The 17,750-nt window shown below is 46.6% G+C and overlaps 1 protein-coding gene across 1 annotated transcript in view; it reads right to left on the minus strand.

Moving 5' to 3' along the window:
• CENPN (centromere protein N) overlaps positions 1 to 17,750 on the minus strand; it is a 270,163-nt gene that overhangs the window by 177,520 nt on the left and 74,893 nt on the right. The gene's annotated exons all lie outside the window — the stretch shown is intronic.

Raw genomic sequence — 17,750 nt, forward strand, 5'->3', positions numbered from 1 at the left:
TTTATCCTGGTTCCCCTAACACCGCTTCCTCGCAGCACTTCCTTTGATACCTTGCTTGGTATATGCTACCATACTTATGTTGTCTGGTATGTTACACTATTACACCATATTTTTGCTATGTTGTTGTGATATAGCTGTGCTAGATGTACTGCTTCGAACTGCTAGGCTTTCTTAGGTTTGCCATGCTATGCCATGTAATGTAATGTTAAGCTAGTGGGACATTGGATGCTATGTTTAAGGATCTTGCTATGTTAAGGATCTAGGAGTTTTGTTCCCAAATGCATCCTTGCCTAAAACATTAACATGATATATGGCATACATTACTCACCATAATCATATTTCTGGTGCTTGTATCTGCTTAGATTCACATGCTCAGCATAGTCCGACATCTAGTAGAAGTCGCAGAGCATTACAAGATGTTTTTGAAACTCGAAAACGGATGTCCACAGGGCACGTTCACTAATACGATCCCTAGTGTGACTCGTACTGTACCCATGGTCCTTCATGCATCGAGATCCTCAGATTGTTTGTTTCTTACGCAAGGTTGCATGAAGTGTAGCGTGAATGCAGTGTGATAAAGCAGAATCAGTGATGACCCAGAAAACATGCGCCTTCTACTCCAGTAGGCGAGGAAGGGTGGGCGCATGTGAATCTAAGAAGATACAAACACCAAAAAAAAATGATTACGGTGAGTAATGTATCCCTTCTGGAGCTTGTGGATCTGCTTAGATCACATGCTCTGCATAGATAGCGAGCAGTATATGTGAATCTGCTTTAGAGTGCGTCAATGTAGTAATGCTGAGTGAACGTATGGCTGGAACTCCATGTAGCAGCCTTGCAGATGGCGTCAGTGGGGTGTTTGAAATGAAGCTAATGTAGTTCCTGTATCTCTGGTAGTGTGCCCCCTTTGGGTGAAAGCTAGAACTTTCTTGGATACGGAATAGCAGAGTTGTATGCATCAGACTATCCATCTGGAGATGGCGCTCTTCGATATGTGATCGCCTTCTCTACCAGGCGCTATGGAAACAGATTTGGGTCTGTTTTCCTTAGTGGTTTTGTTCACAGTGCAAGACCGCCCCCCATACAAAAAGTGTAGAGGCTGCTTTCTGCTGAGTTTGATGGATTTTGAAAGAAGGTGTATGGATTGGTTTACATGGAACCTTTTATTTTATATTTTATTTCAGCTCATTACGAACTTTTAATATAATAAAAACAAAGCAAAACTTCTTTCTTTACAATTAGATATATAGCAAGGTTAACTGGCAACTTTAGTCCCTCAGGCTTCTGATTTCCCTAGTTCTGTTCTGTTCTGTTCTGTTCTCACTTGCTACCATAGTTCTTAAAGTCCACTTTGGAGTCTTCATCATTTGTGTTTTTTTTGTTCCAGTTTTTTTGCTAGCTCTCCAAGGTATGTCGTTAGTGCGAACATTAGTTGCCTGTTTGAACCTTCATGAAGTAGCGCCCATATGTCATCATTAGTTTGGTATTTACTCCCTGGTATTACCTTTTTTAGGTGAGTTTCTCTCTCCTGTTGGAAGTGTGCACAATTCAAGACCAGATGTTTTAGGGATTCGTTTTGCAGTCGACAAAATCGACACGAGTCATCTTTCTCTTTGCTTCTTTTCCAGAGATTTAATACTTGTTTGGTCTTGAACAAATTCAGGCGGAACATAATAAATCGTTTCCTTCTTATTGGACAAGGGAAGCGTTCTAAGTATTTCGGTGTCTTGTTGAGCATTCTTGTTCCGAAGGAGCATCTTCCATGCGTCTATAGGATGCCCTTAATGCTATTGTTTAGCAACAATCACATTCCCATAGTTTTTCTTTACTTTGTTGGGGTTTTGTTTTAAGGTTTCCGCATTTGTTCCAATGGTCTCCAACATTTTTTCACAATTTGCTTTCCACTGCATAAAGATGGTATCAGTTGGTAACTTATTTGGGCAGTTTAATATTTTAAATTGAGGGAGTTCATCCGCTCCCAGAATCTTTCTATACAAAGTTAGTGTTCCATTGCACTCTCGCGTTGATTGATGTAAGACCTAATTCGTATCGCAGGCAAGCGACAGGCACACCTTTGGGCAGTTGAAGAGCTCTTGACCAAAAGGTGTTCTCACACCACGTCCAGGTGTTGAAGGAGCAGCCCAACATTGTTTCGGCACCACAAATTAGTGTCGGGATGGCCTTTGCTCTGTAAAATTCCGTCACCGGTTTTAGACTGAATTTTCCGTATTTTTTATTTATTGTAGCAGCTTGGGCTCCCAACATCGTGCACTTTCTCCGGATGTTGGTTACCATTGGTTTGTCAGTTAAGTTAGAATTTATTGTGACGCCGAGATATTGTGCTTGGGTTACACGAGCAAGCTGTACTTCACCCACTGACCATGTGTACTTTGCTTTTTTTTGCTTGGCGCTCCTCTTAGATTTTGCAACACTAGTAGCTCGGTTTTGTTAGTATTTATTACCAAGCCATTTGTGTCTGTGTATCTTTTCAGAGCCGTCAGCTTTCTTTGTAATCCGATCGGTGTTTGATCTAATAGTACCATGTTGTCAGCATAGACCATATGACCCAGATTTTGTCCATTTATTTTTGGGGGAAAAGCTACAACTTGATTTAGGTCTTTGCTGACGTCAGCTGTTAGGTATAAAACAGGGCTGTCCTTTGGGAGCAACCCTATTTAATTTACTCTTTCAGTTTTTATTGATAAGGAGCCTTTTGCGTTCAGCCTGATTTTAATTCGATGTCTCTGAATACAGTTCTTGTATTGGTCTTAGTAAGTGTGGAGGACAGTTCATTTTCTTCATCTTTGACCATAACAGTTGCCGATCAACACCGTCAAATACATATGCGAGATCTACGAACACTTTATATACCTTTGTTTTATTTTTCAAGGCTTCCATTTTTAACATGTTGATCATCAGCAAGTTCAAAGAACAACCTACTTCCTTTACGAAGCCGGTTTGCCGGATGTCAAATTGCTCTGTCTCCTTGATCCAAGCTACTAGTTGTTTCAAAATTGGATTAGCAAAGACTTTCCCAATCACGTCGAGCAACGCGATGGGCCTATACATTTTCGGCTCAGAGCGGTCCCCTTTTTTAAATATTGGAACAATTATTGCCGTCTTCCACAATTTTGGAACTCTCTTTTCACGTTGAATGATTTTAAAGAGAGTGCAGCAAAAGTTTGCCCAAGCCTCAGGATGTTTCTTCAATTGAGCATTTGTTAGGCCATCGGGCCCAGGCGCCCTCGAGGAACTCAGCTTTTTTATGTTTATTAAAATGTCCTCCTCAGTGATGTTAAGTGATCACTCTGTTAGATCATCCATCGGCCTCGCTCCTCTTATGTTTTGTTTCGAAAACAGTTCGGTGTAATGATCGATCCACTTTTGTTCAGTCACCGTATTTATTATCAAAGCTCCTTGTGGTGCTTCTAAGTTGTTGGTTAGGACCAGAAGCATCTCACTGCTCTTGTAGATATCAACGCTAGCATTGCTTCAACATCTTGTTGCATGATCTTGTATTTATGCGTTGATAACCATGCTCTATTAGTTTTTAATCTCTTCTGTTCTTCGTCAAGTTTCTTTAAAGCTCGAATATCTTTGTGTAGTTCTCTTTTTTTCTGGACTATTTGTGTTATAAATATGTTGATGTTTATAGATCGACTTTTGGTTTATTCTTTGCGATTCGGTGTATTTTCCGAGCAGGTTGCTATATTCAATCCCTTCGTTAAACTGATGCCTTGGAATCTTAGCCAGTGCACCCGTCAGGTTGTTAATTTTCTGTTAATCTAGGCGCACCCTCTGTCTACTTGGTGCAACTATTAATGGCCTGTTCCAGATGTCTATCTCTCCTCCTTGATCTGCTTTTATTGATGTTATAAGCAGATTGTGAACGCTTTGGTGCATAGTTGTCACTTTTAATGTAATTACTTCATTTAATATGTTCCTTGACATATAGAAGTAGTCCAATGTAGATTTACGTTCCTCTCTCTCCCAGGTGTGTTTTGCGGGGATGTCTCCTCTGACGTTACCATTCAGTAAATGTATGTTCCGGGCATCCATCTCTTCTGACCAAGCTGCGGTAATTTGGCATAAACTGGTCGCTGTTCTGGTTGGTTTTATTTTTTTGCGATTGTTTTTAGTTAAGCAATCCATGTTTAGATCTCCGCAAAGAATAATATTAGCATTCCTTTCCAGTTCATAAATTTTATCAATGATTTCGCAGATCAGGTCTAGGAAATCACTATCATCCAGGTCCTTATGTTGCCAATTTATGTTAATTATGTGCAAGATCTTCTCATTCTTTTTTTGCACCGCTTCCACAAGTACTTGTGACACCTGAACTTACGGGGACAGGTTTGCAGATGTAATTAGTTTTAGATGACCTCCCGTCTTTACCAAAGTTATTAGTCCTGCTTTGGGCCTTCCTTTGGTTTGTTTTATTGCAGGATTAAGTGCAATTTCATAGTTTACGGCCACTGACGCCTTTTGAACCCAAGTCTCTTCTAAGCAAATAATGTCCAAAACTTCTAGTTCTTTCAATTTCGTATTATATAGATGGAAGAACCCTCGGCTATTCCAGGAGCCGCAGGATATCTCCTTGCCTTCCTGTGTCGTTTGGCATTAGCTTTTTCTCTCGCAATTTAAAGTTGCGGCTAGCCAGCTCCACCTATCCTGCTCCCCTTCACTGGTTTCTTTGTTTTAGGCTTCTCCAACCTCATCTCGTTGTTTTGTAGATTGTATGATAGTGATTTTTATTTCATCTTTTGGGAGATTTTCTCGAAGATTTCGCTCACTGGTTAGGTTAATTTGGGAGCTAGTAATCTCTCGTTGTTCTGTACCCAATCTTTTCCCGTTTTGTTCTTCACCACTCCTTGTGTCTGTTTGTGTGTTGCTTTTGATCTGTTCCTTGGGTTCGATTAGCAGCTTTTCATTTCGACTTCTTGGTAGATTTTCCTCAAGAATCTCACAGACATCAAAACCCAAGGATTTTAGGTCCAATTTGTTGTTCAAGATCAAGTCTCACTAATCTTGAGTGGATATGTAGCAACACCTGATCCATTTTTCTTTCATTCAAGAACTCTACCGTTTTGATATCTTCCGTGTCGATTGGTCTCAATTGCGCTATGTGTTTAAACAACTGAAGGACATTGTGTCCATTTAATATCAAGTTGTCTGTCCCACAGAGCACTCTTACAATCATCAGGCAGTAATTTGCATTTTTATTAGTTCCCTTTGTTGGTAAATTCGTTCTTACTGGTTGGTGGCGAGGTTGTTCTCTTCTTTGTTCCTCTCTCGGTTCTTGTTGGCTAAGTTCATAATTCCATTCTCGTTGTTCATTTGCTTGAATTTGTGGGTAATCAACTTCTATATCTATTGCGACCTCTGTAGCTTTTGCTTTACCTCCTGATTCAGGGACAACTACTTGCATTGTTTTAACTTCAAAAGCCCAACGTTCACCAATGGTTTTGAATCGCTTTGTAGTAGGTTCTGATAGGCTAGCGCTTATAACTTCAGCACGACCTCTTCTCCAGAGTGATTATTCTACAGGTCCGTTTTTCCTGTGCTACGTTGAGCTGTTGCTCAATCTGCTTGCATCTATCTGCATCAAGATTTTTGGAGTCTTCTGGGACTTCAGCGTTGGTATCAGGGAAATCAGAATTCGACTCCTCTTCGAAGTTAACTTCGGAGTCATGAGTTGACAAATTAGCGAGCAGATCAATCATGTCTGCTTTGCTTTTTTGCTGATCTCGATTAACTGCATTTTTTAAGTTGCCATTAAGTGCTGTGCTCAGCGGTTTATCAACCACGTTTTTTTTCTTTAATAGCCGTCTGATCTTCTTTATCTATATTTGTCTGAAGTAGTGCATTTAAGTTTATGTTTCTCAGGAATTTGCTCGAACTTCTTATTTGGTTATTTTTCCGTTTCGGCATATTTTTTGTCTTTCTCGTTTGTTTCTTTGAGTTCACTTTCTCACCAGTTTTCGCTGGACTTGGATCTTTGTTTTTTTATTAAATATTGAGAAATATGCGCTTGGAGGAACTTTGCTTCGCTCTTTATTTACTGGAGTTAGAGGCACGTTTAATGGATCCTCAACGTTAGCAGGCACTTCAGCCACAGCTTCGACATTTGCAGAAAATTCTGGAGAACCATCCCAATCAGCTACATTCATAGATATTGGTGGTAAACCATCTGCAGTTGCAGAGGTAGAGGGTTGATTTTCAATTTCATTTTCTATTCCGAAGCTTATCGTTGTAATTTCTGTGGCTTTATGTATACATTCTGTTTTCTTCTGACCGCGACTTTCTATATTGTCCAGATCAAGTACTTCGACTATTGAAGTATCTTGCATTGTTTTACTTGAAGAATGTTTTGTTTTCTGGACTGCAACATTGTTAATCCACATCTGGTCTTGTTGGTCCAGCGAGCCTTGCCTTCCCTCTTGATACAGATTTTTATTGACATTTTCAGTTGTTTCCTGCTCGCTGTCAATCGTGTTCTGCTTTTTTGTCAAATGCGTTTGGTTTTTATATATTTGAATCGCTTCTCTCGCCAATTCTGCTGGAAGTCTTTTGTCCTCCGCATTTGTTTTCATTTGTTCTTTGAGCAACATTGTCATTAGCTCATATGACTTGACATCATTTTTTGCCTGTTTCATGTCAACAATTTCCATTTCTATATTTACTATTTTGGAGTTCAGCAAAGCCATAAGCGTGTTTTGATCCTTACTTGTTTCATTCAGTTGCTCATATAACTATCAATGGAGCCACCGTGATTGTCAGCGCAGAAGTGAGATTTGGTCGAAGTTCATTTATAATTTGACCTATTAGGTTTGTGCACCATTTACGTTGTTAGTCATCATTTGGCGTTTTTCTCCGTTTCGGCTGATTGCCTGGGCCTCTTCATATTTTCGGGAATTGTCTTTCCATTAGCGAGGAGTCTGTAGTAGAATCTGTGTCGGTGACATTCGAGTCGTCTGGTTCGGACGTTGACAGACAATTAGACTTCTTCTGTCACGTTTCAATTGGTTTGAGTGTCTATCGTTCCCGCTCAATTTGCTGTCATTTCTTTTAGAACACATGAGAGGCTCAGTAGGACTGCAATCTGTTTTACGTCTTTTTAATGGCTGGGCCTTGTAAGTTTCATATGCTTTATCATCTGACCGTTTATATGTTATAGTTTGACTTGGTCTCAATTTGGCTTTCGTCGTCAGTAGTCTTTCCTGTGGACTGGTTGCATTAGTGTCAACTGAATAGTTTATGGTCAAAGTTTGGTTTGTGATTCTCAAATCATTTGACAATTTATTTGCGATTGCAGTTGAGTCTCTCCTGTGTAAAACATCTACATTTGTGTGTGTGGTCTCTGGAGGACGGCCATTTCTAGCCTCTGTTTTCTTCGGTGTTTTTTGTTTTTGTATGGCCTCGGATGTAAATACATCCTCGTTGGTATTTATTATGATCTTGTCATCATTAATCTCAAAGTCATTTTGTGATGACGTCCATTTGTCTCCTTTGATTGCTTTTTCTCCAACCCTTTCATCGGTGTCTATAAGGTCACATTGGTCACTTGTTGCTGTATAGATGCCATCATCAAGTGTGGCTAATAATCCGGGGCTCGCCTCCATTAATGCCGCCGGTAGGGGGCCGTTTGTTATTTCGTTCCTGTTTGTTTTTTTTTGGAGGCAGCTTGTTGCCCGAGACTCCACTTGGTTATGTGAGCTCAATCTCCCTTGCTCGATCTCAGTGCATACTACCCCTGATTCGGTGTAAATCGGAGCATTTAGGCCTCCCAGAATTTCTGGGAGGCTCTTAGTTCTTGTACTAAAGTTTTGGTGCCTTGTTACTTTGGCTTCATCATACTCAGACGTTTCAATCATGTTCACAGTTTTTACAACTTTTGCTGTGGGAACTTTGTAGCGAACATTTTCTTCAATTGCACTTACTTGATTTCTTTGGCCGTTCGTCACGTGGTCCTTTGCTCCAGGCTCCGATTGTCGATGCCTCGGCATATTTAGTTGCGCCGTCGACATCACCACACCGGCTCACGTGACTCTTCAATAGCCGGCGTTCGTTATTCTCGCTGCGTAAGCGGGAGGGCTGGCAGCAGCGTTCTGCAGCCGCTATCTCGCTCACCGCTCGCAGCAAACAGCCAAACAGTAGCTCCTCCACAAAAAGTAAATCGCCCTTTGCGCGCCGGGCTTAGCATGGAACTTTGAAAAGAACCTAGTTGAGAACCTACGATGTGTTCAGAGGACTACCTTGTCCTTGTGTATGATGAAAAAGGGGTCTTGCACAGATGAAGCCTGTAGCTCACTGACTCGTCTTATGGAAGCGATGGCAACTAGGAATGCAGTTTTATAGGTAAGATGCTTTAGGCTGGCCTTGTGCATGGACTCAAAGGGTGGCCCCATGAGCTTGGAGAGCACAACATTGAGATCCCAACTTGGGGGAGGGTTGGAAATTGGGGTATAGCCTCTTTACTCCTTCAATGAATGCTTTAATGACAGGGACTTTCCACCAGGACACCTTGTTCTGTGAAGTGGTGTAGGACCGGGGCCGACGGATGTACCTTCAAGGGATAAAATACTAGGCCTGAGTCTAGTAAGTAAAGCATATAGTGTAGAACGTTAGCTGGAGAACATTCTAATGGGCTTAGTGATTGTGATGTGCACTGTATCACAAATCTTTTCGATTCATTAAAATAGTAGTGTCTGGTGTTGGGTTTTCGTGCCTCTTTAGGATATCCATACACCTTTGTGGAAGGTTTAAGTGGCCAAACTCTGACAACACGAGCCAAGGTGCCAAGTTTATTGATTGTGGTCGTGGGTGGAGGGATACCCCCTTGTGTTGTGTCGACATGTTGTACTTGCACGGGAGCTTGATTGGGTCGCACATCAGCAGTTTGAGGAGATGTGGAAACCAAGGCTGTCTCACCCACATAGGAGCAACCAGGATCACGGTTACTTCTTCCTGGTGCACCTTGTGCACTATCCTGCTCAGGAGTGGTGTCAGGGGTGGAGGGGTGTGCGGGGGAGAAGGGGTAAGCAAATTTCCCTGACCAGTTCATCCACAGGGCATTCCCTTTGGACCCTGGCTGGGGAAACCTGGACGCCAAGTATTGGCATTTTGCCTTTTGCTTTGTGGCGAACAAGTCTAGTGGGGGGTGGCCCCATAGACAGAACATTCTGTCAAGGATATCTGTCGAGTTGTCACTGGTGTTCTTCTTGTACAGGGTGTCTGCTTAAGGTGTCTGCCAGAGAATTGAGTTACCCAGGAACATGTTGGGACGTTAAAAACATGTTCTGCTCGAGTGCCCTCCTCCATATTTTCTGGGATCATTTGGACAGACTGTGTGCCTCACTGCTTGTTCAGATAGAACATGGCCCTGGTGCGGTCTGTGAGGACCTGTACCGCCTGACCCTGGAGATGTTGCTAAAAAGCCTGAAGACCCTTGAGGACTGCCAAGAGCTCCAGGAAGTTAATGTCTTATGGGCATCACAGTCCTATTGTTCTCCTGCGTCTTTAGTTGCCTTGCCAGAAGCGGATATGCCTTGCTGGCTTTTATATAGTACCTGTTTTTAGGTATAAGAGCACCTTTCCTGCTTGCTTGTTGCGCAAAATTCCTAATTGGCCCTGAATAGGTCTTAGGGCTGGTTTCTTGGTCGGATTCTTTGACATTTCCCATTGATCTCTTTTAGTTTCCCCTCCAGCTCCTCTTCCCACCTACGCCTTGGTTTGTCTCCACTCGCTTTTAGGGACATCAATTCCCCCATCAACACTGCCTTAAATGCATCCCATAGTATCCCTGTTGTGAGTCCCATGTCGTTATCCAAAATATATTGCTCTATTTTCCCCCTGATGCAGACTCTCAGTCTTAAGAGGCTTTTGTCAAATTTCTTAAAGTGCGTTTCCTGGTACATTAATACGGCTGCTTTCGTCCCCCTCGCCAGGTGTTCCACCTTTTTCCTTTTAATGGGGGTGTTTAGTCCCCTCACATTATACGTTATTACTTTTAATGTCGCCATCCTGATCTTTATTCCTGCTACTCATTTTGGTCTCAAAAACAAATTCCACACACTCCCTCCCCCTTACTGAACCCTACTTCCACCTACCTCAAACCTCAACTGCCCAACCTCCCCACCCCCATTTTCCCCCCACACCCTGAGGAACCCTGCTCCCGCTTTCCTTGCTCTTGGGCCCTCTACGCTCACTGGCCTGGAAGGCAAAAAAAAAAACCTTGGTGCCATTTTCTACTCTCCTCTCCTCACATTACGGACCTTGCCAAGACGGCCCACTTCCAGCAGCATCTGCTCAGAGGTATTCTACTTTTTGTCACCTTCCCCCCAGAAGGAACAAGCAACTTACCTGCAACTGTTCTCCAGCATGGGTCTGGCATAGATTCACATGCTCATGAATATTCCCCGTCAGGCTGCGAATCCTCGGTAAAGAAAAAAATTAGTTTCAGTTTCATTTCTGAAATGTCTTTCTCCTAACAACCAATCACTGAGCTCTGGGTCATACTCCTAAGCCCCTCCTCTGGCAGCCATATTTAGATTTAGTAGCACGTAAAGTGGGGAAGGACCAAGTTACAGGTAAGTTAGTTACTTGTTCCTTTTCCAGCATAGGGTCTGGCATGGATTCACATGCTCATGAATAAAGAATACATAGCAGTACACACATGCACCACCACGGAAGGTGGCAAGGCTCACCTTCAAGCGGACAGGTTGCGCAGCACTGAATCCCTGTCGATGCAGTAGAATCTTGTGAAGGTGTGCATCGACCTCCACGTAGCAACCCTGCAGACGCCCAGCAGGAGCACACCAGACAGGAACGGCGTAGTAGCAGCGATCGCTCTGGTCGAATGGGCTCTCGAACGGCCAGGCAACGGTCGGTTTGCCAACCGTTGACAATGGGTGATGCAGCCGGAGAGACACCTGGAAATTGAAGCCTTGGAGAGGGCCTTCCTATGGTTCACACGCCCAAAGTTCACAAAAAGTTGCGACGTCTTCCAGAAACGCTTTGTGTGGTCCACATAGAACTTCAGCGCTCTAGCCACATCCAGCGAGTGCAAAGTCCTTCCAGCCAGCGTCGGGGAAAAAAAAACACAGGCAACACCAAGGGCTTGTTAGATGACGGTACCTTCGGCATGAAGAAGGGGTGTGTCCGCAGCACCACCCTCATGTTGTGAAGTCAAGTAAGGTGGCTTACAGGACAGGGCCTGAATCTCTCCCACTCGTCGTGCAGAGGCGATTGCCACAAGGAACACTGTCTTCCACGACAAAAACTTCAGCAGAGCTGAATGCATAGGTTCGAACGGAGGACCCATGAGCCTAGTGATTACGACATTGAGTACCCACGCCGGGGCTGTAGCCATCACCGGTGCGAATGAACGGAACAGTCCTCTGACAAACTCCTTAACCAGACGGTGCGACCACAACGACGACCGTCCCGGAGATCTGGTGTAGCGGGAGACAGCCACCAGATTAACTTTGATGGAGGCATGGGCCAGCCCTGCCTTGGCCAACGACAGCAAATACGGCAGTACCTGCAGAGCCGTGACTTGTAGAGGGTCGATCTTCTGTGCACAGCACCAAACGGCGAACCTCTTCCATTTATGTCCGTAGCATTTTAGTGTAGACAATGCCCTGGAGTTGGCAAGCAACTACTTGCAGTCTGCTGGGAGATCGTATCCACCGAACTCTAACGCTGCAGGAGCCAGGCCTTTAAGTTCAGCGATTATTTTAAAAAAAAGGTAGTAGGCGCTCATCAGAAAGAACATGGCATGATAACCATTTCGGAGATGAGAGTTTGCAGCACATGCTTTTTGCTCACTGTACCTTTCACAGAAGGGAAATATCCATTTGCATATCAGTATTTGTCCCGCCCACATGGGCAGTCCAGCACCGAAATGCAATTCCTCTCTGAACAAGAGTACCAACAGCAACCCCATACACGTGTTTCAGCCTTGTTGGTCCTCATCAGTGAGGTGAAGCTGTGCCTCTGAGGTTCAGCGATCCTGGGTCGTGGTGCAGAATTGCGCCCCCTTCCCTGGTGAGAAGATCTGCGACCACTGGAAGCTTGACTGGAGGGGGCGCCAACATGCTGAGAAGTCCCCCATGCTCCCCGGCTGGGGAAACCTGCTGGCGAACCTCCTGCACTTGGTGTTCGTCGCAAACAGATCGATCTGGGGATTGCCCCATCTGCGGAACAGGAGATCCACTTGGTCCTGCCAAAGCTCCCATTTGTGGCAAGAGTGCAGCGCCCTGCTGAGAGAGTCGGCGAAAGTGTGCTTTCCTGCCAGATGAAACGGGACAAGGATATCCCCTGTGCTCCTTGGAGAGCACCGGGGATCTGGTGCCCCCCTTTTTCCTGATATAAAACATTGTGGTGGTATTGTCCATGAAGACCGGCACCACCTTGCCCTTGAGGGAAGGAAGTACTTGAGGGCCCAACACACTAAAACACTGCTCGCAGCTCCAGCACATTGGCTGCCGGAGGAGAAGACGTTGCACATCAAAGGCCTCTTGCGTTAAGACTTCCGGTGTGAGCTCCCCACCCTTCCAGCGAAACGTCCATTATGACCGTCTCCTGGTGCGGTGGGGTCTGTAAATCCACGCCCGAGACAGATGTGCGCGAACTTCCCACCACCTTATCGCCCGACGGAAGCTTTCGTCGAACGGGATCTTATCCTGGAAGCTTCCAGACACCTGAATCTAACGGTCGTCGAGGAACTCCTGTAGTGGATGCATCCTTAGCCTGCAGAGTCATAAGAGGTAGATGCATGACGACATCATGCCGAGCAGAGACTTGATGGTCCTCACCGTGGCGACCTTCAGTGCCAACAGCCATTGCACAAAAGATGGCCACTATCCTTTCCTCTGACAGATGCCAGGCACGACACAGTGTTGAGCCGGGACCCCAGAAACAGCAAGTACTGCGATGGAATCAAGGAGGACTTTGCATAGTTCACTGAGAACCCCAGTGCAGGCAGGAGGCGGGCAGTCCCCACCGTGTGATCGACTAATGTCCCTCGAGCTGGTCTGGATAAGCCAGTTGTAAAAATACGGGTAGACATGAATCCACTGCAGACGCAGCCTCGCCACCACCGGTGTCAGGCACTTGGTGAAAACCCTTGGCACCGACTTCAATCCAAAAGGGAAGGGCCTTAAACTGGTAATGCTTCCCCTGAACCACAAAGCGCAGAAACTTGCGGTGTCCCTTGTGGATGGGTATGTGTAAGTAAGCCTCCTCCAAGTCCAGCGACAACGGAAAGTCTCCCTCTTCGAGCTGTCCGAGCATGTGCTGAAGAGTTTTCATCCAGAACTTTTGGAACTTTATGTATTTGTTTAGCCGACAGAGATCTAGAATGGGCTTCCAGCCCCTGGTCTTTTTCACAAGGAAGTACCTTGAGTACACTCCGGAGCTTCTTTAGGACAAACTCTATTGCACCTTTCTTTAACATGGCCCGTACCTCCAGCATCAGCTGTGTGACGTGGTTCTCCTGCCAGGCCACTAGTGGTATAAGGGGACACTTCCGTAGAAACTCTGAGTTTCTGGGCGAGAGCATCCAGCATTAAATCGGTCGGTGGAGATGGTCTTGCACACGCTGACGAAGTTTGCCAGGTGGCCTCCCACTGGGGTGCACAGGTGGGGGCAGACGCCACAGCCAGTTCAATCCTGCTTGGACGTGGAAGGGCCAGCTTGGGGACCCTGGCGACGACAAAGTCCTCCTCCAAAATTCTTGGAACGGCCCCCGTTTTCCTGGGCTGAAGAGCGGGAGGATTGGCGGTAGGACGAGGAACTCCCGCCGAACCCCTTGGAGGATCCTTGGGACTTGCTGCTTGAGGTCCGAAAGGACAGACGTCACTGTTGAAGCGTGCCCAAGGCATGAGCCGTCTCCATGCCCGCCTTTATGGGTTGAAGAGACTCATCTACAGCCTTACCAAACAGATTGTTCCCGTCGAAGGGCATGTCCAACACCCTCGACTGAACGTCCTGGCGAATATTGGTGGCCTTACGTCAGCACCGACGACGAAGGCAAACGGTGTCGCCCATTTGGTGGAACCCTGTGTCGCGATGCCCGTGGCCACCGTGATGGCGTGGTTCGACGCCACCTCGCCTTCCTGCACAATCTCCAATGCTTCCGACCTCTTGTCGGGAAGGAAGTCCGGAATAGGAGTGATCTATAACCACAGCTCCTGCTCGTAGCGAGCCACAATGACGGGAGCGTTGAGATAACTCGTCCTATGGCATCTAACTACTTCCCCTCACTGTCTGGAGGGGTGGATGCTGCCAAAGAGGAGACTACTTCTTGGCCGCCGCTGACACCACAGACTCTGGGGACAGCAGAGTCCGTAGGCACTTGGGCGCAGAGTCCGGCACCCTGTTCTACTTCTCATACGGTCCCTCCTCGCTGCAGCCGTGGAAGGGTTCTTCATGAGAGACCAGCCCTCGTCCCAGATGCCATCCAGCAGTGGGACCAAGAGGACGGTCTTGCCCTTTGCCTTGCGGCGCTGATATAGGAAGCCCTCCTCCTCTGGAAAGCACTGGAAGACCTCCGAAGCCCTGGAGATCAGGGTGTGGAACAAACCGATCTAGTCAGGAGGGGAGGATCGGGGAGGTGGCGACGGTGGGTCCCCCTCCCCGCCATCATCCGTGCCAGTCGTCGCCATGTCCGGGTCCGTCTCATCCCTCGGGGGCAAGGGGAGAGGGAGGCGAAGGGGGGGCACGGAGGTGTACATTCCTTTTCTTGGCCGGTGGTTCCCCGTCGGTGTCGGCGCCACCGGCTTACCAGGCATCCTCGTCCGTATCTCCGAGACCAGAGTATGCCGAGCCGAGAGAATGTCCACAGAGATGTCTCCAGGTGGCTGTTGAGGTGGAGGTGACAACTGAGGAGGAGGCAGAACTGGTGCCTGGGGTGTCAACTGGCCGCTCGGGACCTCAATGTGCTCCTCCTAGTCGTCGATTTCGTCAGAACCCCGACATAGGGCTTGCTCTTGATGTGCACCTTCTCCTGGATGGTCCAGAGGTAAGTAAGCTCCTCCTCTGAGGAGATATCCGTGCGCTGGAGGACTACTCCCCCCCCCCTCCTTCACAGCCAGAGCTGATGGTTTCGTAGAAATGGTTGGCATCTTCTCTATGGGCTGAACAGTGAACTCTCTCCTGGGGGGAGGGGGGGTTTGACACACACCTTCGTGGTTGCGTCCGGTGGATCCACCATGGCGGGCTTCCCAAGGGACAGCACTGCCTTCGTCAGATGTACCTGGGCCTTCACGGACAGGACCAGTCCCTTGTCCTGCTTGGCCTTGGACGCCCCCGAGACATTCTCCTTAGGGGGAGGGTCAGAGCCCGGCTTCCCCTTGGCCTTCTCCAGCAGTTCAGTCTTGTGCTTCTCCTTGAGTTTGCCCGGATGGTCAGACTTCCTCTTGGACGAGGATCCAGAGCGTTGGCTGGTGGTTGAAGTTGCTGGAGATGCCGTAATTGCCCTGGCCGCAGAGGAGCCGTTGCAACAGCGCTCCCGGTGGCAGTAGACTTGTGGTGCTTATATGTTGGACCCCCACGGGAGGGGTGCCCTCAAAAGGTCTTAGAAGACGGCTCAGCTTTCTAGGGATCAGGGGAGGCATGCTCACGGGACGCACCGGGTGCAGCGACATTGGCATGCAGCCGTTCCGTGAGCCAGCTAGGCCGATCCTTCAGCGTGCAGGACACCATCTCCTGGAAATATGCACAATCTTCCTCCTTGTGTGTCGGGTACAGGCAGTAAAGACATTGGAAATGCGTGTTGTCCGAGAAGACATTCCATAAGCCGGAGTCTAAGCAAATCTTGAGCAAGGGCACTGAATCCCATCTCCTCCGACATGGTCCACGCGGCTTAGCCCCCCCAAGAAGAAACTCGATGAAAATCCACCCTTGAAAGGGGTGTTGAAAAGTCAGAAAAACAGGTCCCCTTTAATCGGAAGGTTGATCGATGGAGCACAAGGCTCGAGTGTACGAAAAATAGAGTAAAACTCTTCCAAAAAACGCAGTAAAAGCTCAAGAGCTAAGCACGAGGAATCCCAACACTTCAACGTGCAGTACAATTCTGAAGAGGACTGCCAGAGGAGGGGCTTAGGTAGAGGGCAGTCAGTGGCTGGGGGCAGCATGACCCAGAGCTCAGTGATTGGTTGTCAGGAGAAAGACATTTCAGAAATGAAGCCGATTTTTTCTTTACAGAGGATTCCCAGCCTGACAAGGAATTTTTATGAGCCTGTGAATCGATGCCAGACCCCATGCTGGAGAAGCTCACTGTCTGAAGAGCCCTGGGTCTCTCCAGGCTGGACTACTGCAACAGCCTCTTTCTCCCCCTTTCCAACTAATCTGTGCCCCCTGCTATTAATCCAGAACAGGACTGCGAGAATTATCCTTTGCCTCAAGCCCAGGGACTGCATCTCTCCTGCCCTGAAATCTCTCCACTGGCTCCCGGTGCGGGCAAGGATCAAGTTCAAGATCGTTTGCATCGTCTACAAGGCTTTCTGGGGCGGGGGCCCTCACTATATCCAACTCTCTCTGCCTAAATACCTTCCTTCACAATTGGAATCACTAAACCACTTGGTGTACTGTACATACTTTGAGACATCTCGTATCCTATCTATGTGATATAAATATCAGCCCCACTGAGTTCGGGAGAGAAATGCTGCGGATCCATTGTATGTGGGGATCTAATGTTACTTTGATGTTAGGTTTGGTACGCTTTCTGAAAATACTTGATATAGAACTTGAGAAAAAAAAAAAGAAAAAAAAAGTAATTGCAAATGCTTGCATGGACGATGTACGGTATATGTCACAATAACTGAATAATACCTAGACATAAGGTTGTTAGATATGGCTAATTTAGATCAAATGCCTCTGATGGGATTTTTAATTTAACTGGAATGCATGGGTCTGTGGCTACTTCTGTGAACTAGAATTATTTGTAATATAACTGTAAACATGTTGCTAAAATGAATCGGTATTAATGTACATACGTAATTATACGATGAACTGAAAAGGATTGTATATATGTAAATACCAATGAGTGCGCAATGTAATAGTTGTAAAAAGTGTGAGAATCAAACTAAAAACTAGATAAATACAAAAATATATATATATATACCTTCTAGAGCCTATCGCTCAGGTACCTCTAACTTTTGAGGGTCAGATGCCTCTCCAAGCAGAGAGTGGGGGGGGATCCCTCTTCTCTGCAGGTGCCTCCCTCTGAACGGCCTGCCCCTCAAACTTGAGGCGGACCACCTGAAGTTTCCGGAAGCGGCCCAAGACCTTCCTTTTCTCCTCCACCTGTTCTCTCTCGCTTCCTTGCCAACTTACCCGTCTGTGCGCCCATTGGTTGCTTGGTACCCCCAGTCTCTCACTGGGCACCCGGCTACTCCATGACCAGTCTTCCTTGCACAGTCTCCTGGCATACCGTGCACTTAGGGGCTGTAATGTATTAACATTTATAACGCGCGCAAACAGCCCAAGGGCATCGTGGGCATCTGTAACCCATACAACCCCCCTGCCTCCTTGAACTTATCCAGAGCTGTGCTGCCCTGGCTGCACTTACTCAGAGCCATGCCACCCCGATTGCACCGTTAGACAAAGTTTGAATGCACTACCCTCTGGGAACACTACAAGCATCTATGACTACAGGGTAAGCAAAACCAACCCTTTGGTACAAGTCTGTACTACACAGTTTTGGTAGCGGTGCTGAGCAGCCAGGATCCTCTCAAGAGGGAATG

The sequence above is a fragment of the Ambystoma mexicanum genome, chromosome 1p (assembly GCF_040938575.1).
Source record: "Ambystoma mexicanum isolate Mex_15411 chromosome 1p, UKY_AmexF1_1, whole genome shotgun sequence".
NCBI classification, from domain to species: domain Eukaryota; kingdom Metazoa; phylum Chordata; class Amphibia; order Caudata; family Ambystomatidae; genus Ambystoma; species Ambystoma mexicanum.